Genomic DNA, 27,375 nt, shown 5'->3' on the forward strand with positions numbered 1-27,375 from the left:
GGCAAAATTCAAACCTGTAGCTTCTAAGTTAAAAATTCACCAAAATTTGTTTTGACTGTAAACTTTTTTATTTGTTTTGGGTCGGTAGGCTAACGAAATGTTTTGGTGGGATAACGTTTGGAGGCAAAATTCAAACCTGTAGCTTCTAAGTCAAAAATTCACCAAAATTTGTTTTGACTGTAACCTTTTTTATTTGTTTTGGGTCGGTAGGCTAACGAAATGTTTTGGTGGGATAACGTTTGGAGGCAAAATTCAAACCTGTAGCTTCTAAGTTAAAAATTCACCAAAATTTTATTTGGTTATAACCTTTTTTATTTTTTTTTGTTTCGGTAGGCTAACGAAATGTTTTGGTGGGATAACGTTTGGAGGCAAAATTCAAACCTGTAGCTTCTAAGTTAAAAATTCGCCAAAATTTGTTTTGACTGCAACCTTTTTTATTTGTTTTGGGTCGGTAGGCTAACGAAATGTTTTGGTGGGATAACGTTTGGAGGCAAAATTCAAACCTGTAGCTTCTAAGTCAAAAATTCACCAAAATTTGTTTTGACTGTAACCTTTTTTATTTGTTTTGGGTCGGTAGGCTAACGAAATGTTTTGGTGGGATAACGTTTGGTGGCAAAATTCAAACCTGTAGCTTCTAAGTTAAAAATTCACCAAAATTTGTTTTGACTGTAAACTTTTTTATTTGTTTTGGGTTGGTAGGCTAACGAAATGTTTTGGTGGGATAACGTTTGGAGGCAAAATTCAAACCTGTAGCTTCTAAGTCAAAAATTCACCAAAATTTGTTTTGACTGTAACCTTTTTTATTTGTTTTGGGTCGGTAGGCTAACGAAATGTTTTGGTGGGATAACGTTTGGAGGCAAAATTCAAACTTGTGGTAATCAACTTCACTATGTCCTACTTTATTACCTTCGCCAATTCACCTGTAAAATTTTGTTCTTAAATTTGAAGAACATTTGATTCAATTTGATGAACATTTATTTATTTGAAGAAGAAAAATATTAATGCAAATGAAAAATCCAATTTTATGAGCTTTTTTTTAAAAAATATTTATATTAATAGAGATACGAAGCGTTTTATACAGCATGTATTTTTAAAGGGAATGCTGCAAAAGTAAAATTTATGTGAATCAACTTTGTATTGCTGAAAAACACGAAACTCATTCACTTCAATTATAAATTAATCCATTCATACCACTAATAAAAATAATAAATAATCGAAAGCTTAAAGATACTCAAAAAATCAAAATTGTCAGTTTTACCAGAAAATGCAATGAATCAAATAATTATTAAAAATTCTAGTAAACTGTAACCATCGAAACACAAAATTAAAAAAATTATTCTCCGAATATTTATGAACTGAATCGGAAAAAAGAAATTATTTTTAAATTGAAAATAACAATGAAGAGAGAAAAAAAACTCCAAAAGTGAAGAAGCATACGTTATTTTTGTTTGTTTAAATAAACATTTTTTTAACCAACTTTGACAAAAGGAAAGAAGGAAGAAAAAAAATGATTAATTTCATTCTTCCAATCCGAAGAATATTTGATCCTTTTGTTCAGCCTTTTTTGAGTTAGGGCACTTTGCTTTGCCTGCGAAATTCCTGAGGAAAAATGAATTATTGATGCGAAAGCGGAATATATCACATTAATTTGCGATCATTTAGATACAAATCGAAAAAAATATGTTTAAATGTCAATCATAAGGAAATAGAGATTGTTTTAAAACCACTTTATGCTGTTTGTATCGAAAATTTAATGTTTTATATATTTACTACTGTATTTTGTTTGTTTTCAAATTGTTTCTTCTTTTTTTTTTAAATTTCTAACCAAAATGGCGTGAATTTAACGACAATATTTTTGCACAGGTAAAGGCGTTTTGCAAAAATTTCACTTTTGTGAATTTGAAAAAATGTCTACTTATAATTTTGTGAATTTGTAAAACATATATTTATAGTTTTGTGAATCTGTGAAAATAGGGTCTAATTTAGTGAATAAAAACAAAAACCTTTAGTTCATTCAGATTTTTTGTGAAATGTGGCAATTTATTAGTAATTTTGCGAATTTGCGAAAATAAGGCCCTGATTTCGTGTAAAAATGGCTGACTGTGGATTTTAATGAAAAGTCTTTTTTTTGTGAAATCATGAAAAATCTATTCATAATTTTGGGAATATGCGAAAATAAGGTATTGGTTTAATAGAAAAAAACACGTCTTTCAAGAAGTTTTGGCCTTAAATTATGAATTACGGGCTACGTTATTTAAAAAAGTGTTTTGCGAAATGTCCATTTTTACGATAAAATATTTTTTGAAGATCCGATTTTACAACAATATTTATAAGGGGGAATTTTAACGATTAACTAACTATTTTCCGAGTGATAAAGTTTTAGGAATAAAAAATTTGTATTTGATCCTTGATAATTGAAAAAAAAAATTATACAAAAAATTTACATTTAAGGAGACCAGAAAATACCATTTTAATCAAATGGTGAATTAAAAACGTCCTTAACTCAGATTTAAAAAAAGGTTTTGTGAAGGATGCATTTGAAAGATAAACTTTTTTTCGCTTGAGCTATTTTCATGAGTGAAAAAGAAATTTTACATCAAATAACTTTTAAAGCAGCCTCTGTTAACTGAAAATAATGTATGCTAAAATATTAGGTTTTAAGCACTAAACCACTAAACTAATAATATATATATATATATATATATTGCAAAGAATTGTCTTAATTTTATTTAAAATGAACGAGCTGTAATATTAAAAAAAAGTATCAAACTTTCTGAAGCATAACCAATTTAGAGAGGATAACAAAACCAAATAATAATTTTTATATATATTATATTTTATTAACTAATTTGTTGATTTTCGTCACGTGGATATACTATACACTTACGCTAGTGTAACTATTAGTGGTACTTGTGTACTAAACATTGTTGAGTACTAAAACATATTGTTTATATTCGTATCTTTTATTTGTTTTCTTACGACTTGTGTTCCTGCGAAGGAATAATCTGTTATAAAATATTTCACTGTGTTGTTATATTGTGATTACGATTAAAAAATAATAAAAAGTTATGTTTGTTTAACAAGATTCATGAATTAAAATATCATTTACTTAGGAATAACAGCAATTTATACTGGAGGGTCAAATTGATCCTAAATGGAGGTTTTAGGTAAAGTCCAAAATCCGGTTGTTCTAGTGTTGATATTACAAGATTTGAATAATTGAATCATGCTGAAAAACACTTATTTAAAAAATATTAGATTCTGTAAGATTTAAAAAAATAAGTATTAAACTATGGCAATTTCGTCTAGAAAAATCAGGAAAATGGTTAAAAACAGTTTTATAAAGTGAAAAAAAATTCTGTTGATGAACTATTTAGGAAATCATCTTATATGCTCTGTAAGTCCTATCTACTTTTGTCAATAATAGGCGTAGCTTTCGTTATTTATATAACATTTTTTGGGGAATGTGATGCCCTACAAGCTGAGATACACTGATGCAACAGAAACATATGCTTTAAAAACAACAGATCCTATATGCAGGCACTATCCATGACGCGAAAAAATCATTACTATTGAGTTGATTATCATTATTTGATATAATGATAATCATGATAATAATGATATAGTGTTATATTGATAATCACATTGATAATCAGTATATCATATTATTAAGTTGTAGATCACCTTGTTCTGTACTAAGAAGCACCAGCATTTTCAAATCGAAAGCACAAGACATACATTTTTTTAGAGAGAGAGATTTGCATAAAAATTGTTGTCATAGAACTTGCGAAGGATCTAAAATCTCTTTTTTATGCAAAAATCAGGAACACAAAAGCTTACAGCAATAATAAAAAAAACAGTACTAACTTATTTTCCTGCATTTAATATCGTACAAGTTTCGAAAAAAAAGAAAGAAAAAAGCCGACATAAGCAAACGTTGAAAACAAAGGCATGACATAAGCGCTTCTGTTTGCAATTTTAAAATTTGTTAAGCTTTTTTTCCCGTTGTGAGCAAAAAATATTTAAAAAACACAAACTTACAAAATCCTACAACGTCTAAACAACAATTAGTAATAGAATGGAATGTAAATAAAAATTAAATGTAGTGATTAGGATCTATAATGATACACAAAATTTAGACTAAAAAATAAAATTTAATAAATACGTATCTACAAATAATTCATTATATAAGTCTTAAGTTAACTATCAGTAAAAAAAAAACTTTCTAAGTGTTTTCATGCTATGCAAACTTAATTAAAATTCAAATGAAGCTTAAAAATTATTATTTAATAATTATCTCCACAAAATACGAATTTTTATGGCAATATTATGTCATGAACAATATATTTGTCTCAAACTTATATTGTAATTCAAAACCGCCTTTAAAATATCGAAAGTTATTTCTTTAAAATCTATAAATTTTTAATTTAATAAATTATTTTTTAAATAAACTACTAAAATAAAATAAGAACAACATATCTGCCTCACACTTATTCATTGCATTTTGATGTTTACAGGGATCTTTTAGGCTCTAAAAAACTTAGTTATTTTTAATCCATTGACAAGAAATGTTAAGAATAAAGATATGAAATAATAATTTCTCATCAATAACGACACGCAACTTTTTCAATGAAAAAGATATAAAATTCTGACAAAATAAAATGAAATAACTTTTGTCCTAAATTAATGTAGCATAGACAGAAAAATGGTAAAAATTTATTTTGGAAACATGAATAATGACATATTGACACCTGTATTAACAATAGCATTCTGATCAGTGTTAAAGATAATATTAGGCGAATAGATAAATTCACAATTTTTTTAACGGAAATAAAGAAAGGATAAAATAATAAGAATATCTATAATGATCTAAGAAGGAAACACTTTGTTTTTGATGAATGCATTTGACATAAGTTGTTATTTTCGTTGAGTAATCGTTTTCCGATTTTGTTGAAAGGCATTTCAGTTTTCGCGGTGTTTTCATGATATTGGAGATTTTTGTTCGTAAAATCGAGATGTTTTTTCAAATAGTTCTTGAAAAAGTAACAGTTTTATTATTTAGTTTCTTAATACTTAGTTTTTGCTTTGTTTGTTCGGGATAGTGTTTTTATAATTTTGATTCAAAATGCATTCTGAAATTAGAATTAAATAGATATTAGAAGACTAAGGCCCTTGCTGTATCATTAATGAAAAAAAAAAGTTGTGATTGCCTTATTACGATCACTAGTTAGCCATTGGTCAAATGCTTTTTCTTTCTGTATTGACTCCGTTAAACGTCACAACATTTCAAATCATGGGTTGCAAAAACCGTCTCAGTTGATATTTGTCTTCGGATTGATTTTCAAATCCCGCCTATGTAGGGGAGAGTCGGGTAGTCCCGCTCACTTAAGGAGTATTGCTAATATTTCTGTATAATATTGAGTAATAATCAATATTTTTGTATGTTTCTATTGTTTTATCATCTAATTAAACAATGCACAAGGAATAAACCAAAAAAAGAATAGTTTAACTTAAAAAAATAGAAATTTAGAAAAACATGTTTTTCAGCTATTTTCAAAATGTGCCGGGTAGCTCCGCCCAGTTACAAAAATTATGTTTTTGACTGTTCTTTCAGGTGTAAATGAAAGTGACCATGTATTGACAATAGATAAACCTCATTTATCATTTTTATCGCAAAATTATTTTATTTATTACATATTTACATACTTTTAGTGAATTCTATCATTTAATAACAGCAATATTTGTTGTTAAAAATGCATATAACATTCAAATTTGAAGCAATAAAATAACAATCCTTGCAACCGTACATTTATCGACGAAATAAAATTGGTCGTTGATACCCGACATTCATGTGAGCGGGGCTACCCGAAATCCAATTTTTTTGTAAATTTGTAATTACTCGAACAATTTTTCACATATAGACTTCTTTCTTTGTGCAAATTAGACTTAAGATTACATACTTTAATGCTGTATGTATAGAAAAAATTATTTTTTTAGTATTAAAATGAAGTTTAATCGAATTATTCAACCAATTTTTATTAATTTCATGACTACTGTATTCAACATATATTCAAAACTATTGTTTACCATGTTAACAGCTGCATAAATACTTGACACTTTGAAAATAATATTTTTTTAATATAACAATTAATGTCCGATGGCCAATTGACTTGAACAAATATTCTATACATATGAAATTGACAGTGGGCAGGGGTACCCTCTGGGTGGGGCTACCCGACTCTCCACTATGTGTTTCAAGACGTCAAAAATACTTTTCCTTCTTAAACATTCATATTAATATTGAAATCACCGCCAAGCCAGTAATTATACTAAATAATAAAAAGAATATTAAAATACTTTAAATTATTATTATGTAAATACATTAAAAATGCCTGCTAGTGAAAATAAAAAGAAAAATAGCAACGCATGCAATGACGACGCATGCGCACTGTTTCCTATTAATCTCGAACACAGTTGAAAAGTGTGTGGACGCCCTCAAATCCAAACCCAGACCCATTTCGTTACTGGGTAAAAATCGCATTTAACTTTTAATTCATTTATCAAAGTTTCTTATTTTAGCCCTAGATAACCAAACTTAAACTTGTAACCAATCATTTCAATAATAGACTACGAATTAAAAACAGTATATTTTTGATTTTTATTTCCTTATTTAAAAAATAGAGTAACTTGAAAAGTATTATGATATTTATATTAAAAAAAGAAAATTTTCGTTTGGCTGTTATTAAAGTATGCCCTCCACAATAAGTCTTGTTGCAGTAGTTGCATATGCAATTTGTCATTCAGCGTTTTTAAGATGGACGGAACTAATTACAAGAAATAATAAAATTGAAATATGCTTTCCCCAAAATTCAAAAATAAATAAATAAATGATTCATATTTGATGTCAACTATATATTTTCAAGTTTATAGATATAACTGCTTAAAAAATCATCTTAAAATACATAATTTAAAACACCGCCATCCAAAATTTGAAAGAAATCAGTTTTCAAGAAAATACTTATTTAAAATTTCAGCAATACTGTGAAATAGGGTGTTTTTTTTTTGGATGCTAAACCTGATTTTAAAATTTGTTAATCTGTGATTTTCATGTTTTGATCTTGGGTTTGTTTTCAATAATTATTTTTATGAACAAGTAAGGCATTAAAAATTTTCTTGTTTCCGTCATGGGTACAGGCAACATAGCAATTTTATTTATTTTTCTGTTCTGCTTTTTCTATTTGAAATCCTATAAAATTTGGATGGTTTTTAGTCTGTTAAATGGTGTAATGGTATTTTGTGTTATCTACGCATCTAGTAATAGATGGAAAATCAACAATTAAAAGAAAGTAAATTTTTTTAGGAATCTGGTCACTGAAATTTTTTTTCTTCAGTCTTTTAAATTTTCAAAACAATTTTAGTTTTAAATATACATAATTTCCTAAACTAGAAATGAAACATGTGATTTTGAATAAATTTTATATTATTTTATATTTAGTACTAACCTACATACCCTATTTTTCTGTAATTCACATTTTACGAAAAAACGACTAAGCTTCCAAATTTTTCGAACAAACAAACCTTAGTTGTTGACAATGAAATTATGTATAATATTTAACTTATTAATTATACTGTTTGATATCTGGTTTTAATAAAATTTATCATAATACATTCTATAACAAAAAAATCGACGCACCAAGAAGGAGTTGCCTGATTAAAACGAAAATTGGTAGATAGGAAGACAATGTACAGAATAGTAAATGATTAAAATTTCAGAACAATTGAATAATTTATTGCAGAATTACAGTAACAAGTTCAATAAGGTGTTGACCAGCGTCTAGCCTGGATACAAGCTGCCACAAGGCGTGGTATAGACCGATAAAGCTCCCGGATGGTCACTTGCGGTATTTCCTGTCAAATTCGATCCAATTGTCGAACGACGTCATCAACATTTCGTGCCAGATGCAATTGCCTTCCCATCATTTCCCAGACATGCTGGATGGGAGAGAGATCTGGTGATCTGGCAGGCCAAGGAAGAGTTTGACAAGCTTTCAGACAGTTCATAGCAACACGTGCCGTATGTGGTTTGGCATCGTCGTGCTGAAAAACCAGCCTAGGGCGCTGTAAAAGGAACGGTAGCAAAACAGGTCTTAGGATGTCGTCGACGTACCGCTGTGCAGTAAGTGTACCTCTAATGACGACCAAAGGGGTCCGGCTGTCAAAGGAAAGAACACCCCAGACCATAATGCCTTGTTGAGGGCCGGTGTGGCGTGCAATAGTGAAGGTAGGATCCCCCCTCTGCCCTGTGTGTCTCCAAACGCGCCTTCGATGATCGTCAGGACACAGTTGGAGGCGGGATTCGTCGCTAAAGACTATACGTCCCCAGTCGGCATCATTCCAGCCTGATCTGTTCAAAACATTCATGCATACGAAATTTCAAAGCAATCGGATGATTGCTTCTTGGTGCGACGATTTTTTTGTTACAGAGTGTATTTAAAACTAAGGTGTTCCACGCGATTAAAACCGTATGTCTTTTGCTTCATTATGTCTTGTGGTTTTAACGTAATTTTGTTTTTGATTTGAAGAAGATTGTTTTTTATAGTATCATTTCTGACAAGAGAAATTATGTAGTAATAATGTTGCTTTTTTCTTAGTTTGGAGAATAAAGTGCTTCAATTTAAATTTAAAATGTAAACAAAAATTTTCAATTCCCTTTTTTAGGGAGTGCTTACTATAATTAACTAAGGAGCTGAACAATTAATATCTAATATTTCTAAGCCTCAGAAATAATTTTTAATTGAATGTTTAATAAGTTCTCAACAGAATTAAAATGTTTAATGTAATAACGGAATTAAATGTTCCCGTTTTCTAATTTTAACAATTGATTTATTTGTACTTTATATACAAGAAAGTTATTAGCGATGCTTTTTTGAAGTTATGTTTTCAAATTATTTCAACAATAATTAGTATCATACGTAAAAGATAACAAATGACATAAGTTAAAACTGCATGTTTAATTGTATAACATCTAAATGTACGTAAAAATGTTTTTAATATCGTTCACAGGAAACAAATAGTTTCGATTAATTTTCACTTTTGTGTTACCTACCTGCGACGCTTCTAAACTACTTAGTCCTCAATTTCATCTCCCTTAATCCATGAGAGCTACAAGCGCATTTTTGAAATATAATGCTTTTAAACGAATCGTCAGATTACTACGGCTACTAATTTTCCCTTAACTGAAGTTTGAGAGAAAATGAGTAAAGTAGTCATAAAAAGTTAATTTTGCTTTTAGATTTTAACTATTTTTTAACAAATACATTAAAATATACAAGAGTATATAAGTTATACCTTTTGTAGGCATTTTTTTTCTGTTTTGCAGTGTTAAAAATTTTTGTTAAGCAAATTTATCCCCAGTTAATGGTTATCTGTGTCAATTGAAATAACTCGTAATTCTTATGAAATTTGAGCTTTATGTTTTTTCTCATATATTATGCTAAATATTTGCAAAAATAATATGAAAATTTTATATTTAAATGAAAACTCAGCAGAGAATGACGGAGAAAATAAAATTATACCTTTCGGACCAAAATTATCTACTGGTCCAAAATTACAAATAACCGTCCTTAAAATACATTTCTTTTGTGTTTTAGGTCTTATAGAAAACTATCCATAGAACATGAAATAAATCATTGGGTATGGAAGTTTCAAAACATTAGTCTTATGTTTTGCTTTACAATTATTGATTGGAAAACAAAACACAAGTAAATACATTTTTATTAAAGATTTTTCAATATTTTAAAGACATAAGAAAAGTATTTACGACATTTTATACACTGTAATTATTTATAACTTATTGTCTCGAAAACATAAAATATTGTAAAAAAGGTTTATTCAAATAGTTTATTCAAATTTTTGGCAATTTTGTGTTCCCTTCCCTCGCTTCAGCAAAAGTAATCAACAACCCTTACCATGCGCTTAGGTATGAAAATTGTAACATACCCCTTGTTTTATCCTTTAATTCTGATATTTACTACAACTAATCAATTTTAGAAAATAAATTCAAATTATAGATATAACTTTACGCGTAACAATATTTACGCTTAAATTTAATATATAAAGTATTGATCAGAATAATCATTAAGAATCTTTTGTGTTTGAAACTTCAGGATCCCTGAAACTTCTTAAAAGAAATTTTTTCCAACTTTTTATTCCCAAAATTTCAAATTTTTTTATCATCTAATTTTTTTTTAAAAAAAGTTGAAAATAAGGGACTTTTGTGCATTTTCTTGTGTACATATTGCCTCCCACTCCTGATTAGAAAAAAATAAGCAAGTGACAAATCCCTTAAGTGCTTACGTAAAATTAAAATTTATTCCAGAGACCTATTTTCAAATAATTCAAACATATTGTAAAGGTTTATAAGTAATGACAAAGTGTTAAGACAATGAGAAAGATTGAATTTTACATTTTACTTATAGTAAACCATTGACTTATTTGAGTAAAAGGCAAAAGATTAGTACGATTGATAAAGAGAAATCAGACTATACGGTGTAAAAATGAATAAAATTTGAGAAAGACATGTCATTGTAATTAAAAACAGAAAATGTTCTTAAATAGAAGCAAAGCACATGATGCCAAGCCAAGTATTTTTGCTAAAAAAAAGAAGAAATTCTTCATCAACAGGTTAAAAAGGCATTATTAAAAAATCATTAAAAAAGCTTCAGGAAAGCTTTTAAAATTTTCGAAAAGTCTTCAAGATTCGGGTTAAAAAATTGCAAACCTTTCAAGTTTAACAATGCAGAGCGAATGCATCTATTAGGTTGAGTCAACCAACATTAGTTCTTATTTCTTTTTTTTTTCCTCCAAGTAAAGCTTCGACGTTTTTAGAATGGCGATATTTTTGCTTCAGCCTTCCAGTAATTACACTATCCAGGCAGAATTGAGAGGTAATTTACGATCTAGTGGAAAGCAAAATTAGAATGGAGATTAAATTTCGCCTGATTTAAATCTCCGCGGAGCCAGAAAAACACGTTCTTATGCAAACGAATAACAGCGTTGTTATGTTAACATCATCTGAGATTTAAGCAAGATTACTTTTTGGCGAATAACGCGTGGAATATTACACCGAATGTAATTTAGTGGCGATTGTGCGCCTAAACAGCAAAGTCATTAGTATATTTAATGCATAAATAAAGTCTACAGAAAATCAGTGTTCTTACTTCTGTAACATATTTGACAGCTTTTTTGTTTCAAAGTCATACTTTTTGTAAAAATAAGAAATGACAGGAATTGTTATGGAAGAAAATAAATCATTCTTTTTGTAGAGTTCTGCATTAAAGCATATATTTTATGATCAGTTTGGCCTGTCAAAAAAGCATATTAATACAAAGCACGTTCACGTATCTGATTCCATAACTTAGTGTTATCTCGAATACAACGTTAATTTTATTCACGCTTTTAGTTTCGCAGATTTTTTGACAAACGCGAAAAATAAAATTAACATTAAGAGGTCAAAACGTTTTGTTTTTATCCATCTGGAACAGATATTCTTACATAAAAAGTTCTATTTGTCAAGAAAATGCATATTATTTGATTATATATTTTCTGTCTCATTCCTAAAAGTAATGTAAGCAAAGAAATAATTCCTTTTATTCGTGGTTATTGTTTGAGATTTGGTGACAAGCGTGAAAAGTAAAAACAACCTAATATGAACCGCTTCACTTTTTTCCTATTATAAGAACTGATAGGCTTATGATTTTAAAGTCCGGAGTATTATTCTATCAAAAAAATTATATATTTATTTTGAGACCGTTCTTATATCCTTAACTTAAAAATCGCCTAAGGATCCTAAGCACAGAGAAAAACATAAAAAGTTTGCACTTTAATGATTAAGAACATTTAAAAAAACAACCCCGTTTATTTCATCAAAGCTTGACAAAATAGCATTATCTTAATCCAAATGGCCCTACACGCGGTAAAATTCTTTACTACTAAGTTAGAATGAAAAGTTTATCGTTTTCTTTTATTATTTTTAATTGGATACCTATAAGGGACTCCATCGAAGGTAAATCTCGGCATTTGTTGATTCAGAAGTCAATCAGGTTCGACACACATGTATGACGTTGTTTACAGGTATCCAATTAATTCTGATCTAAACCACATGAGTTGCATAATCATTTCATTTCCTCTCGAGCTGCATGCATCCAGTTGAGTTCCCTGTAATCGTTTGATTATTTTCTTTTTTTTTATGCTCCATGAAATGCTTAGATGTTGATCCCTTAAGGATATCATTTGTTGATGAAGCAAAAAGTACATTTTGAAAATTAAAAATTATTTTCAATATTTTAATTTCGAAATTTTTCTTTTCTTACTGCTAACTTTATTTCAATGCTGAATAAATATCGTATTTATATGAATGAACTGCATCGTTATTCCTTTTAACTATTTAAAGAACCATTTTAAAGAACTTTTTTTTTGCTCCATGAAATGCTTAGATGTTAATTCCTTAAGGATATCATTTGTTGATGAAGCAAAAAGTACATTTTGAAAATTAAAAATTATTTTCAATATTTTAATTTCGAAATTTTTCTTTTCTTATTCCTAACTTTATTTCAATGCTGAATAAATATCGTATTTATATGAATGAACTGCATCGTTATTCCTTTTAACTATTTAAAGAACCATTTTAAGGAACTTTTTTTTTTGCTCCATAAAATGCTTAGATGTTAATTCCTTAAGGATATCATTTGCTGATGAAGCAAAAAAGTTCATTTTGAAGAAAAAAAAATATTTTCAATATTTTAATTTCGAAATTTTTCTTTTCTTATTCCTAACTTTATTTCAATGCTGAATAAATATCGTATTTACATGAATGAACTGCATCGTTATTACTTTTAACTATTTAAAGAACTATTTTAAAATAATTAAAGAACAGACACCGAAATACGTCATAAATGCAGATCTTTTTTTATTTTCTCTGTTTATAATTGAATTTATTGAATAAAAGGATGAAATAAACAATAAATATGAAAAAAATATGATTGAAATATGGCTTTTATGAAATATATAAATAAAATATGACTGACTCTTATTATAAATGTAAAATTACAATTGTTTAAAAGATATAGAATTGAAAAGTACCGTTAAAATAAATAAATAAATAAACGGAGTGTTTTTTGATCTAACAATTAGATTTTTATTATCTTCAATGGCTGGAACAGATAACCTTAAATACTTAAAATCAGAGCAGACAATATTTTTAGTAACGAAATCGGACCGAAATACGTACTTTCCCTGAATAAACATAGCCTTTTTCAAACGGATTTGAATTCTCGACTATATATGAAGTTTTGAGTAGTCACAAATAGGAAAATATGTTCCTATTAGTTTAATGAGATCCATTGAACAATCATTCCCCTTAGTATTAAATTTACTTTTTGTGTACGTAAATCTATTCAACTATTTAAAGAAATCAAAAACATTTTGCGTAACTCGCTTATCCGTAGATAAGTTAATACAAAATATAATCATTTTTCATTATTTATTGTAATGATAAGCAAAAAGAATTATTGCATTGTAAGTGTACAAATTCTTGCATAATTTTAAATGACAGAATCCAAACTTTGGGCAGAATCAGTCTAATAGTTCAGAAGAAGTTTCTGAAATTTGTTTACTCAGAAAATATTTGGCCTATTTTATTGAAGACTGTCTACACTTTGCGATTCCAAAGTTTTTTAAACTTATTGAAATAAATCTTAAAAGGATAGATAAGTTTCAGATCTTCTTAAATTGTCCCATAGATATGGTATTATATATAACATTCCGAATAAATAAAATTGCCATTAGTTGGTGTATGGTGAAAACTACCAGAATATGGTAAAATCTATCGTGTTTCTGGCTCCATGAAGACGTACAAAAGAGCATAGTAGTTTTTACTGAAGTGCTTTAGTAAAGAGTTCGGTAAAATTAACAGTTAGAAATTGTTTAATAATATGTGTTGAAATCGAAATGTAGTGAAACGGTAATTTTTCAAACCTTAGAGCGCGGCATAAAAACTATTTATTAGGTTATAATTTACTCTTCAGTTTTGCATTTTTACAAAATGTGCACTATAAAAAAATTCTGAGATAAATTACGGTATAAAGTATCGGCATTTTGGATGCATCAACCGTAAAATCTATTTTTACTAAATATCCATTTTGACGGTAAAATAATATGCCTTAATCTTTGCAGCATTATTTATTTAATTACAGTAATTCAGTGATTTTTAAATTTATTTTAACAGCGAGAACAAATAACAACTATTTTGAAAATTAGAGTTTACGGTAAACCGTTATCGTATGACTGGAAGCCGATACCAAAGGTATATTTTAGTTTTATTACCATAATTATATTTGTTTTTTTTGTACCAGAAAAGTCTTTACTATACAATAGACTACTATTTTACTAGTTTTTTTTAATCGTATGGAGCGAAATTTTCAACTAACTGAACTAGTAGGGATGAACTGAGTAGGCCGATTGACAGAGAAGGCCAAGGCCCATCCTGGGCAGTCATGCCAGTGCGAAGAAGAAGAAGAACTAGCAGGGCAATTTTTAATGACTGTCCCTTATATTTGAGGATAAAACATTTAAATCCTTAAAAAAAAAGTATTTTCATTCAGTAAAAATATGCCTTGTGTCTCATTTCGTATTTTAAAATGAAGTCTGCACTAAATTAGATATCAAAGTTTCTTCTTTCAAATTTTAAGGATAGCATATTACTACTAGATAATCCAATCATAAATTCAAAAGTTATTAAGATGCTCTTTTTTTTACTTTGCGTACATCTTACTATTCCATAAACAAAATCTAACTTTTGTTATGAAACTATATGCAAGCATTTTAGCATAATTTGGCATCATGCTAATTACAAAAAAAGTTTTCTTTTTTAAATTTAGAAGCAAAGATAATGAGCTTCAGTATAAATTATTTAAATTTAAGAAAATAGCAATGATTTTAAGTGCATGTCAAAACAAATTGTATTCAAGTAGTTTTCCAAATCACTGCGAAACGTTTGGGAATGTTTTAAAGCTTTTAACTTAATTACGCGAATGATTGTTTCACTATCTTTAGGAAACATTTCAAGCATTTTTTTTCTTCGTAAATTTAGCAAAGATTCGTAAATTTAGCCTACCATATATAATTGAATTCAGTTCTTTTTTCTTAAAATGTATTACATTCCTAAACACATGTTTAATTAAATTCTTTCCATTTTATTAGTAAAATTTATTTTCAGAAATATAATTCCTATTTGGCTACTTACGTTCCTTTTACTTTTTCTTGCTATGTAATTTTCAAAGAATAAAATTAATTAAAAATAAAATGAATGTAATAAGCTATTACTTATGTGCCATTCGTGAAAGTGGTTGTATTTTATAGATACACCATGATATAAAATGATGGATAATATTGTATTAAACTAATGCATTTAAAACGCCATAGGGCTTTTGAATAATTTATTTAAAAATTATATAAATTTTGTAGGCGTATTTTTCACATAAATCACTTTCAGAAATAAAACTCTCACTTTTGACGATTCAGCAATACTTGAGCTGTATTTCGTGAATTTAGTTGTAAGATGACAGGTAATAGCTCAAGTGATAAAGTACTCACCTCCCAACGAGGTGTCCCGGGTTAGAATCTCAGGATGACTGGTCAATTAGAGTCCCCTTGCCGCCAGACTAACCTGGGGAGGTTTTCCTCTCCATGTAGCACACACGCGGGTTAGTTCTATCAATGAGTAATCCACGAAGGTAATTTTACCCTAATACTTGATCCAGGAGTTCATCTGTCTTCTGGATTGAGTTCAAAATTACAAGGTTACGGAGTTGAACATTGGTTATCGTAAGCTCAAAATTGAGTCGGTTGTTCGAAGATTGTTTTAAAATGATAGTAAAGAGATGTTTGTCTCCTGACTTTCCTACCGTCATTTGGTGTTTAGACACTGAAGAGCTCTCTTGTTTTTAGAACCGAAACTATAGTATGTCCATTTCTGTACTTTCATTTACGCTTTACTCTTTACTTACGCTTTACTTTTTTTTTTTTGCTTTACTCAAATTTTTCTTATTTTTTAAATACATGACTCTTATTTTTCAAATATATGACTAATTGAGCTATTAAAATTTAAGCAGTATTTTGAAAAATTATTGAATTTTCTTAAATTATAGAAATACAGATGTAACAGGAACGACTTTCTAAGATTTTTCCGAACGTACCTAGACATGATGAGTAAATTAAATTAATGTATAATATATAATGAATACATAGCTTTTTTAAATTAAAACAACTGTAAATAACTAGAAATAAAAAACATAATACTTGAGATTATAAGGGAAATAATAAGTTTTAAAGCATTATATAATATTACTCATATTTTGTAACTATACCTTTAACCATATATCGCGTAATTTATTCATAGCAATAAACATTAAAACAATGATTTGATTCATTTTGCAGTTTATGTATTGCACAGAGTAATATTTAAATTCAAAATAAACTATTTTAATTAATTATAAATTTGAATTAGATTACCTCATAAACTATTTAAACAATGTGATTAAAATTATTCGAAACAGTTAAATATTTTTTTTTTCAAAGCAACTAATAACATTTTCAAATTTGTATATTAATTAATAATCATTTTAAGATATGAAACAAAATAATGTGTACTGAAAATGTAATTAAACTTTCAGAGAAATGAGGAAACATAATTAGATAAATTTTATATTCGTTATTATTTATATTCCAATTTATACAGCCAAATATACAAGAAGCACTTCAATGCAGAAAATAACATAAATATCTATTTAATTTAGATGGAATAATTATTAATTCAATTTAACTAATATATATATTTTCAGAAACGAATTTTATTGTGTATATTTTTCTCTTAACTTAAAAGAAAATATTAAGCTCAATGATTAAATTTTATTTAGTAATTCTATAGCCATGTTCTGCTGAGTTAGAGCGTTTGAAATTTTTGCATCTGATTAGAGTTATAATTAAATCACAAACATTTTAAAAACTGCGTTTTTCCTGTAGTTTCATATAAAGAAAATTATTCTGTATTTGTCAAACCAAAAATAAAAGAAAATAAATGCGCATTATCTTGACTATAAACTTCTATCACCATCGAAAAAATTTCAAAGTCTTTTAAAGTGATGCATCCTATGTATTTCCTTTTAGTCATTGCAAAATTCTTTTTCTGATAATGAGCGATAAAAAATGACCACAAATCTAATTGGGTGTAAAGGATAAATACATTTTGCATGAAGCATTTAAGAAACATTGGTTACTTCAATCGAGAACAAAACACCAATTTGAGACCTTTAGCTCTTGCAGGGGTCTGTTCAGACATTTTGTTTGTCTGTCCAGAAGGTCCTGCTTTTGTAAAATTGTGAAAACACTATTCATAATTTGTGAATATAAAATAAGCGTTAAGTCACATTCTTTCAACATGGGTCCTGCTTTTGAGAATTCGTGCAAATAGGGTCCTGTTGTTTGGTATTTAGCCTATACTGCTCAACACAGTATATTCATTTCGGACGAATAATGGAGAAAAAAAATCACTCACATTTTTAATTATTTCAATTGACATATTTTAAGTAACACAACTTAGTAATGTATCACTTTTAATGTGTTACGTATTAAGTAAACTTAAACAATTCTTAATTTTATAATATTTTATTTAAAAATTGCCAGAAATTAATTTTCATTTACATAATATTCTATTAATTAATTTTATGAATAAATATAAATTGATCAATTATTTATTTACAAAGAAAATAATGATTTAATAATAATAAGAATGTGCACACGATGTTTGTAAAAGTAGAAATATTTTCTTAGAATACTACATTTGGAATTTAATCTTAGGGAAACTTGGAAAACTTAGTTTGTCTCGAACCGCCTTTCTACCCCCTTCTCCGGGAAGGGTTTATTCGATTAACAAAGCAATAATGAAGATAAACATATTTGTGAAGGGTCCGATTAAAAGATAAATTATTTTGTGAAGGGTCCGTTTTTATGAAAATATATTTTGTGAAGGGTTCGTTAACGGACCCAAATTTCTCCTAAACAGACCCCTGTCTTGGGAAAGCTCATTTAGAGTGGAGTTATACTGGGCATCAAAACAAGTCTGCAATTTACTTTCAGAACCATGACAAGCTAAATTTATCGCGCGTCAATATGGCCAGCATTCTCACCTGACTTAAATCCGATAGAGGTTGTGTGGGACATGCTTAGCCGTCGAGTTTCATCCCGTCAACCAACTCCTACTTCGGAATAATCCTTGAGTGGAGTAATCAGCCCAAGATCAGCTAAATAATTTAATACTCGTTGAACCTACGCGTTGTACTGACTGTACTTCTTTGCATAGAAAACATACAATGTATAACCCATCTTATCAACTATGTAACATTAAGTTTTCGTAAAGAAGATATTTTTTACAATTCCACCATTGAACAAAAATCTTAGCTCTTATGAATAAAAACTTACATGCATCATCTTTTTCGTTTTTTTAAAATCTTTTGACTGATAAAAGAGTTTTATGAATAAATCCCGTTTGTTTTCTTTTCGAGCCTCTGTTTGTCAGAAAAGGCATTATTCATTATTAAACACAAGTATATTATCAACCTTTTCTTTATATATATTTTAACTGCATCAATATTTTTTTTTTATATTTTGAATGCATTAGTATAATTTTCTTGTATACATTTCAAAATATAAAATTTCTTGCTAATTTTGTAATATGGAGTAATTGTATTTTTCTTATAAACATATTTATTTTCATATCAAGTATAGATTATCCCACTATCAATGGGGGTTTAATTATTTGTTCCACGTAATTATGAAAGTTTTAATTTCTCGTAAAACTTCAATATTGTTTTAATAATTGCAAATATAAATTGATAATGCCTTTTGTCAACATTTGTGCCATTTGAAATAAAATAAAATGTACCAAAAGGACTATTTCTGGAAATTGAAACAGTAATAATTTGTTTGGTTTTCTACTTATAACTTAAGTAGAAAAAACAAGGGTCAGCGTTTACATAAACGTGGATGGCAGTAAAGGTTGGTGTGGGATCAAGGAGAGAGACCAACAACAGAGAGTTATTTTATCTTGCTCATTGCGCTTTTTCAAATAAAATAAGGTATACTTAGTGCATTGCAGGCTAAAGAAAAAACAATGTGAATAAAGCACAAATGAAAGTGCATAAATGTCATACTATAGTTTCAGTTCTATGAACAAGAACCTTTCTCAGTGTCTAAACGTTAAAAATGACGTCGAATGTCATTTTTGATGTTTAGACACTGGAGTGCTTTAATCTTGTTGTTGTTTGGTTTTCTTCATTTGATCATTATTTGATCTTATCATTGATATGATCTTCATTTGATCTCCTCAAGTTTATTTGTGGTTACAAACATAGAATTTATAAATTAGTCTATTCCTAAGCACAGAGATGGAATTTATAAAATATGCTGAAATGATAAATAAAAACTGGCTCATAAAATTTTCATAATTTTCTAAACGCATTTCATTGTTAAATAAAACTTCTGCGCAGTTGAGAATAATATAATTTGATAAAGCTTTTTTTTAAAATTATATATGATTTAAAATAAAATAAAATGGAGCCACAAAAAAAAAGATTATTACCGGAAATTGTAACTGACTGAAACTCAATTACTTGTGAGACCATAGAGAACTATTTCCCTTGGCGCCATTGTTAAGACAAAGATATCGGGAAAAATGATAATTTAATAATCCAAAAGAAGGAAAACTATAGACGATATGTAAAAAGATACCGATGATATTTTTGTTCCATTACGCATGAGACATATGTTAACAGAAATAACTGAAGAGGAACAACCGGATTACTTCAGATAATGAATGATTAGATAAGGAATAGGAGAAGAATATACTTTTTTTATGAACGACGAAAGGCTAAAGAGAATAAGCTTTGCTCTTACGATAATCAGGTCAACCAAAATAATTGAAGGTATATCCCAGAAAATTACAAAATTAAACTTATAAAAATATTAAAATTATTTACAACAAATGAAGCAGGTTGCCAGTGAACAGGGAAAAAGCGAATACATTTAATGATCGTATTTTAATTTATTAAGACTCAATCTTAATGGTTTGAGAACCTAACCTAGAAGATGCAAATTAATTCATGCAAACAATATTCGACACTTAAACCAGAGATGCCAACTTGCTCCTGAAAGTGGATAAATATTTTCGAGTGATAGTCTTTCAGTGTATGATTATTGGTTTAATAAATTCGATTTATAGAGTTTTCACTCACTGCAACCTTTAAATCTGTGATGTGATGCACCACTTTGCAACAGTTGAACCGTGTTGAGCCTTCAAAAAGGTGGCAGAACCTTTTTACTGTTGTAGTCTTTAAGGTTTGTAGCCTTTTTACTGTTTTTTTGTGGGATCCGGAGCAGTTGGCATCTCTATTAAACGTACTTCTTCAGACTAAAGCTTTTATTTCTTAACTTAAGAAAATTTTTATTTCTTGAGGATATGTTTCAAACTCTGGGGTGAGATGCTATTCAGAAAATATAGTTCCACTAACAGAAGAACGATTTTAATTACGAGCCTATTAATGTTAATTTTCACTTTTACTTATTTCAACCTCTAAAAAAAGTTGTTGTTTTTTTTAAAAAAAAAGCTTTTATTTCTCAAGGACTATTGGATCTATTCTCTTCAAACTTAGAGTTTTAAAATTTAAATCAACACAATTTGAGATCTTTTGAACCATAAGTATTCGGAGTGGTAAGAGATAATAAATAATCATAAAAGAATATCTTTACTCATAATTGTCTTTGGATAAACAAGTTTTAAAATTTAAGGGCAGAAATGTTTTTATGTTTGCTCAATTGGTTAATTAGATCTGGTGAAGTACGCAGAAAGTAAATTTATCACAAAAGGATACCAAACTTTTAACCGCCTTTCTGACTTAACTATCGGGATCATATTTTAGAAATTGCGGCATGATGACGGAGTCAAAAATTCGATGCCTTAAATTAAATATCGTTTGCACAAATAAATTAAAATATTTGAGGCTTGGTTTTCATTAAGATTGAGTCCTAATACTCGAAAATCTGATTATTAAATGAAAAATTATTGATGATACTCATTTGCAATTGACTTTTGTGATATCCTCAAGATGTGATCTATCTATCTTTGAATAAATACTATATTACCAAATAACGTCATGATACAGCGAATTTGCTATTTTTATCAAGTAAGTTCTTACTTTAGCTAATGCTTTCTGAATTAAGTATGAAAATAGCGAAATATGTCAATATTAAGAAATGTCACAAGTTAAATATGAAGGCCACAATATAGAGAAAGGTCACATTCGGGTTTATATTAACCATCGAGCTCAATTTAGTAATTATAAATGTCATAGATTGCTGCGTATCATTAAACGTAATCGACATTTCAATATTTCATTTCCTTTGGTAATATAATGATCAGTCACATTTTTTGTAAAGGTGGCGTTCCACATAAAACTGTATCCAGGTACGTGCATACCCTGATAAATGCTTGATAAATTTCTAGAACGCTTTTTTACTATGAAACAGCACAGTGCGATTTCATTTTCTACATGGAAATCAGAGCATTTATCAGCAAAAACACTCCTAAAAAACAAATTGAAAAAATTGCTTGCTATCAGATAATTCCAAGACTTATATGCAAGGCGAAAAAAAAATCTGGTAAAATTATCGCACTTTATGGATATGACATTCTTGATAAAAAAAGATAGCATATTTCTTTCTGGTAATCAAAACCAAAATATGTGGTATTTAAGCCATTGATTTGTACTTTTTCAGTTCATATTGCAACGGTTTATTCAAAGTTTTAGTTTTCAAAATTATATTACTCACTTTTGGTAAAAAAAAACCAAAACAGAAAAGTAAATTTTACTGAATAAAGGTTTTTTTATGCCGTACTCTAAGGTATTATGATAAAAATTACCAAATTTAAATTCATATCTAAAATGTTATCTCTTATCACAAAAGCATATTTTTTTGTTAATTTTACCAAAACTATAGGCAAAGCGTTTCGGTAAAAATGACAGAGCTTTTTGGTGTCTCCATAGAGCCAGAAACACGGTAATTTTTACCATTTTCTGGTAGTTTTGATCATATTTTGGGTGTGAAGATATGAACACATAATTTTGACATTTTCAAAATATTCAAAATTCTAGCGTTTACATTTAACAAATACTTAATTTAACCAGTTTGAGTGAAAGGCGTAAACCATGAACATTTTGTAAAATAATTAAATTCGTTTGCGGTTAATAAAAATTCAAAATTAGAATGTCAAAATAAAAAGGGAAAATGTTTCGTTGTATAAAAAAAAATCCAACAATTTACAATCACATGAAAAGAATTTCTATCCAATAGAATGTTGAAATAATGATGGAGGGAAACTTAATGAAAAGTGTGGTTCATGCATACTGTATAATTCTGTATTGTTGCTTTAGTTTGTCCAAAATACTTTCTAACACGCTATGAATTCTTAATAAAAATTCTTATGAAATTCATATTATTTTTAAAATATATAAGTACTGTGATGTGAAAAGCTTAGTGAAAAAGCAATTTTTAATTTGCTATTAAAGCACCTTTAAATTAAAATACTAAAATTTTTTAATAAAATTTTCTTTCCTCTTTTTTATAGTTTACAGCAACAAAAAAAAATATTTTTACTTTCTTCTTTAAATTAATTGATGCAAAAGTATTTTTTATTTAAAATAATCCTTTTTAAATATAATATTATCAACATTCTACACCACACCAATCACAAATATTTTTGCGTTAGTGGTTTTATCTCATGATGCTAATTTAATTTCAAAATATAATTTTTGTTTTACTACTTTTTCAAATTTAGAACCTATGCAGAAATGCAAATGAAATAATAAACAATATTTATTTTTTGTACTATCGAAAAAAACTCAACTTGCTTTTATTACCAGGCGAAAAAAAAATATAGCTTCAAAAAGCAAGTGATTTTTAAAAATAAATCGCACCTTAAGTGAGCTAAATTGTACCTTGAAGTTAAAATTTTTAATTAAATAAATATGTAACTTATAAATAATTTATGAATTTGAAAGTAAGAGGGCTAATCCCCGTGATTGAATATTTCATGAAGTCGATTTAAAGTTCTGATGAATGTTAATAAATTTTCTTTGCTTATGGCTGAATGCTTATTTTTTTTTAAATTTCATCGATTATACTTATTTTTGAAATTGTTCTCTTTCTGATATGTATTATTGTGATACATTATAAAACTATTGCATTGCACGTAATTTTTATAAACAATTTTACACACTGTTCATGATTTAAGTTAAATAGCTAAAAAAGATCTCGATAAATTGCAAGCATGTATTATAATATAACGGATATTACGAAAATATTTCAGTTTGTTAAAAAACGATATAAACGTGAGCAATAAACTTAATAAAAAATATTTTTTTTATAATTCATTTTTTCGTATCTTTTACTTTTATTTCATAGAAAAACAAAAAATCAATAAGCAATACGAATTAAAAGTATATAAACTAAAAGCAATGTATTGTGAAAGAAAATTGTACAAAGATATAAAGATCATGGGAAAAAAAATAATGCACAAAGAAAGCAATATATTGTAACGTGCTTTTATTAACTGAAAAGAAGTACGCGAAAAAAACAAATATTTGTTGTTATATTTAATTGTTTGCAGTTTGAAAAAAAAAGTTTGGAAAATAAATGAAAACTGAAGATAAATTTGAACTTTTAAAAATAGGGTTCAATTTTAAAATTTTAATACCTCATTTTGTGAACGATTGTTTAAAACAACGCCTCTAAAACAGGTTTGATGATGTTTTGTTACGATATATTTTTCACGCATTCTAACAAAATATATATTATGTACGCAAACATCTATAAACTAATTATTTTTAAAGACAACAGCTTACTCCAAAAGAATAAATCATTTAAGTAATCTTTCTTCAAATTTCTTGCATACATAAGATTATTCATTGTCAATAAAATAATTTTATAAACAATTAAAAATAAAAACTTACGTGTAAAATTAAATCAGCGAAGAGTGATCTACAGCAATAATCTACACAAATTTTGGTATTTTCAATATTCCATAAAAAGACATAATTTTAACATTTTTTTCTCGTTTTTTGAAAGCAGAAAGTGGAGAGCGGCACAAACAAATTTAATTTCTGAATCGCAGAGATGTGCCTCTTCGTAGCGTTTCCAGTCAACTTGTAACTGTATGGATTCGAAAGCTAAAATTTTTGGTCGATAGCCGTGTTGGTGAGCTATCTGGCGGCAGATTTCGTGCGCCAAATGATGGCGCTAAAGTTGAATGTTGAAAACGCCAATATCGTTTTTTTTTATTAATTCCTGGACTTTTTAAAAGATAGTATAAGGCAAATTTATAATGAATTACATATCTTACTTTCATTGTTTACATTTTGACTTAAATTATATTCATATTATGGTCGAAACAGTTTAATATGATCATATAATAAGTATATTTTAAACGGAAAAAATTCTATGGATTAAAATAATTTTTTATTTTAATAAATAATATTATTTCTATTGGTGAAAACAAATTATGCCTATTTTCCCATTTAGAACGTGAGATGAAACTTGGTTTTCTTTTTTACCCACACTGAACTTTTCGTGGACCAATTACATAGACACTTTTTTCACGATCATTGTTTAATATTTTTTTCCGATTTTAAACTATTTATCTCAAAACCTACTAAGCAAAATTACATAAAATTTGGTACATATGAGTTATTTTATGAGAATAGCCTTTAAGATATTCGACGAAAAATATGAAAAATATGTAAATAATAATAAGATGAAAAAAACAGGAAATCTTTCATTCTTTTTAACTAATAACAGCAAAAAATTGCTGAAAATTAACAAAAGTATGAATTTCTGTATTCATAATAAACCAAAATATTATAACATTAAATCATAATTCTTTTAAGTTATACTAGCAAATGAAAAAGCATTCCTGCAACAGCTTGTTGTAGGCAAGAAAGACTATGTAGATTAAGGCTTCACAATTCTGTTAACAATACTTTTACTTCTCAGATAGGTTTGTTCTCATCTATCCAAAGCAGGGTTGGCTACAAGCCGCTACGGGAAATGAACCCGAGTTCTTTATATCGGTTAGCCACTGTGTCATCGTGACTATTATAGCTAGGTAAAAAGTATAGTATAAAGTATAGTACATTAATATTTAAAAATAAATTTTTTTAAAGGATGACACAAAAAGATTTGTGATCATGCCTTGAATTTTTTTTATATTTTTATCATAAAAAACGTATATTCTTATCCTGAAATATTATTTTATTTATATTCTTATAATTAAAAGAATCAATGAGTTTCAGATTTCTAAATATTAATTTTAAGCTGAATCGGTCTGTCATTTCTTGAAAAATAAAAATTTAAAATGTGTCTTTCTTGAAATTACAATACTCGGAATTTGTTATGTCGATTTCTTTCAGAATTTGAATTTTGCTATTTAGAAAAGCATATAAATTTTTTTCCTTACTTTCAAAAATTTTTTTGGTAATTATTAAATGAAAAAATAAAAAAAAATATTTAAAATTTATATTTTACATGTTTTTTTGAAAAATGAATTTTTATTATTTTATGTAAAATTGCTATGATAAATGTAAATTTTTCTGAAGTTATAGCGAAATACAGAGAAAAGAAACTTAACATTAAAAGAATTTAATTTTGAGCGTTCTCCTGACTAGTGAGACCACATTTTTTATCTAATCTAAATATTAAGAATTGAAATCTGTTGGGAAAAAAGTGATATCTTTATTCTGAGAAAAAATATTATGTTTTATTCTATAGCATTTTAATTTTTGACATAAACCAGAAGATATAGGAACTCCTGGATCAATCATGCTGACTTGAAGAAACTAATCCGCATTTGCATTATATGGAAGGGAAAACCACGAAATCTACCTATGGCTCGCCTGATGGCAAGGGGATTCTAATTCATGATTCATCTACCACTGAGGATATTTTGCGGGCAGTGCGAGTCAGGAGTGGAATTCGTATCAACCAGCCACACAGCTGGGATTCAAACATTAGCCAACTCATTGGAGACGAACTCCCAATTCCCTGAGGCATACTAGTTAATTTTATTTTATAAAAGTCGTGGAACAACCGACCTAATTTTTCGGTTTACGAGCACCAAAGTTCAACTCCGCAGCTTTGTAATTTTGAAATTAATCCAGAAGAGAAGGGAACTCCTGATTGGGACAACTTTGCCTCACTTGGAGGACTTTTTGATGGAGCTAACCTGATTTGTGTTGCATGAAAAGGAAAAACCATGGAAACCTTCCACGGTTAGCCTGACGACAAGAGGGCTGTAACCCATGATATCACTGAAGATATTTTACATCAGCAATGTGGTCGGTGTGAACCGGCGGCGGAATTCCAATTGACAAGCCATCGCTGGGATTCGAACCCGGTTCACCTCATTGAAAGGCGAGTGCTCTATCATCTGAGCCACCATGGTTCTACACTGGTTAATTTTATTTTATAACAGTCGTTGAGCAGCCGACACAATTTTTTGGGTTTACGATTACTAAGGTTCAATTCCATAGCCTTTTAATTTTGAACACAATCCAGCAGACAAGGAAACTCCTGGATCAAGTATAGGAAGAAGTTGAACTTCGTTGAGAACATTTTTATGGAGCTTACCAGCATTTGCGTTACATGGAGAGAAAAAGCACGAAAACCACCCGTGGTTAGCCCGACAACTAGGAAACTCTAACTCATGATCCGTCTACCACTGAGGATATTTTATGTCAGTGCTAGCCACTTGTTTATTAACGTATTTCAGTTTAGAATTTTGAACAAATAAATTTGCCTTTTAGTGCGTAAAAATGCATCAGTAGATCAAAAGTTATTGACCCATTATTACGAAAAGCCCCCCATTATTACGAAAAGCAAAATCTGCTTGGTATACGCATTTAAAATGAGTTCTGTTCGAAAATTGAACATTTCTGACTTTCGCATCTCAATAAGTCTTATGATCAACGTTTCACACAACGACAAGAAAAGTGTCATGACTTTAAGATGCAGCATTTGAGAAAAATCAACTTAAAGAATACTGTAACTCTTATTCTGAATTGGATAAAAAAACTGATACAACTGCCCTCAGCTGGATAAATTGCGAGTTAGAGATGTGAAATTTTTTGAGCTTGATGGAACACTTTATACATATTTTTTATTGACATAACCACAAAATTGCTGTTTTTTGACTTGTGTTACTTTTTTTGTTCT

The 27,375-nt window shown here is 28.3% G+C and overlaps 1 protein-coding gene across 1 annotated transcript in view; it reads right to left on the bottom strand.

Annotated features, from left to right (window-relative positions):
• Nucleotides 1-24,365, bottom strand: part of LOC107444936 (5-hydroxytryptamine receptor 1D-like) — a 280,715-nt gene extending 256,350 nt beyond the window's left edge. The window contains exon 1 of the mRNA XM_016059213.4: nucleotides 24,120-24,365. The gene's annotated coding sequence lies outside the window, so the exon portion shown is untranslated. The remainder of the gene's footprint in view (nucleotides 1-24,119) is intronic.
• Between the last annotated feature and the right edge of the window lie 3,010 nt (nucleotides 24,366-27,375).

Source organism: Parasteatoda tepidariorum, chromosome 3 (genome assembly GCF_982258835.1).
Source record: "Parasteatoda tepidariorum strain Cologne lab strain chromosome 3, Ptep-v5.0, whole genome shotgun sequence".
NCBI lineage: Eukaryota > Metazoa > Arthropoda > Arachnida > Araneae > Theridiidae > Parasteatoda > Parasteatoda tepidariorum.